Raw genomic sequence first — 1,228 nt, 5'->3', positions numbered from 1 at the left:
TAAACATTCCAGGATTTCTAATTGGCCATGAAACAAAATCCACAAATCTGAAAGTTGTTTTTAAAGTCTGACCTCCAGACCAGCTGCACCAGCACCACTTGGGAATTTGTGAGACAGGTAAATTCTTATCTGTCTGTCTCTAAAAGAATCAAAATTAGATCTTCAGAATCAAAATCTGTGGGGATGAGGCCCAATGAGCTGTGCGTTTGAAAGCTCTCTGGGGGATTCTGATGCCTGCTCAAGTTTGAAAACCATTGCTAGAAGATACTACAGATAAATGATGCTGTCCGCCTTGCTTCCCTCAGGCTCAAATGTATGCTGTATGTGTTTGCCCTCAGAATATCCTTCTTGCTAAGCACACTGTGCCCTTTCACACCTCTGCTGTTTGGCACTTTCAGTGCCTGAAAGGCTATTCAACTCCCCTACTGTCTAGTCAAATCCCGCAAGGCACCTTAAATCCTTTTGGAATGAGTAGGATATAAATAAGTGTATACTCATCCTTCAACACCCAGCTCAAATATCACCTGCGCTGCAAAGCTTCCTGTGGCTTCCAAAGAGATTTAGTCATTCTTTCCTTCTGTGCTCATGGTACCTAATATTTTGTGCTATAGTTATTTTTGCCTTCTCATCATGGAGGGTAGACTCTTAAGGACCCACTCCAAGGTGTCCTTTAAAATTCTGGGATCATAGAGGTTCCCAATAAGAAATTATTGAGAAAGATTTTGTTTGGTGATTTAGAAGGTAAGGACATTTGTTATTCCTGGGCTTTTATCCTTTTCTTTCTTTTTACTAAAGGTAAATCTTCTGAGAGACTTGCCTTGTGTTCCTGTTAAACTGCCAGCCAGGTTTGAGTGTCATGAGCAGATAACTAAGGACAATCAGCCAGATCAGTCACAGGACACCTAGAGAGACATCAAGAGTTCACCTGAAGTCCTTAACTCAGACCAAATAAGTGAAAAAAAAAATTTGGTGTAAATCTAAAGACAAGCTCAAATTCCTAAAATTTAATCTTAGATTGTGTCCTGATTTATGAGAACAGTTGAAAAAAACATTAAGTATGTGATCAATTTTGGAAAACACAATTCTATTAATGTGTATGTGACTAAAAAGTAATGGGATTTCTTTGATGGAAATAATCAATATGAGTCTCAACTATATTTTCTTTTTTTATATATATTTTCTATACTAGGAAACAAAGTCCCATTTGTAATAGAATATTCTCATTTTT

At 37.5% G+C, this 1,228-nt stretch overlaps 1 long non-coding RNA gene across 1 annotated transcript in view; it reads right to left on the bottom strand.

The window, feature by feature from the left end:
• Positions 1-312: 312 nt before the first annotated feature.
• The window catches only part of LOC102012428, a 7,031-nt gene continuing 6,115 nt past the window's right edge, over positions 313-1,228 (bottom strand). Inside the window, exon 3 of the long non-coding RNA XR_260463.2 lies at positions 313-902. This is a non-coding gene — a long non-coding RNA (uncharacterized LOC102012428). The remainder of the gene's footprint in view (positions 903-1,228) is intronic.

The sequence above is a fragment of the Chinchilla lanigera genome, unplaced genomic scaffold (genome assembly GCF_000276665.1).
Source record: "Chinchilla lanigera isolate Chin_1 unplaced genomic scaffold, ChiLan1.0 scaffold00016, whole genome shotgun sequence".
NCBI lineage: Eukaryota > Metazoa > Chordata > Mammalia > Rodentia > Chinchillidae > Chinchilla > Chinchilla lanigera.
Note: the sequence above shows the minus strand (reverse complement) of the source record. Positions and strands in the feature narration are given on the sequence as shown.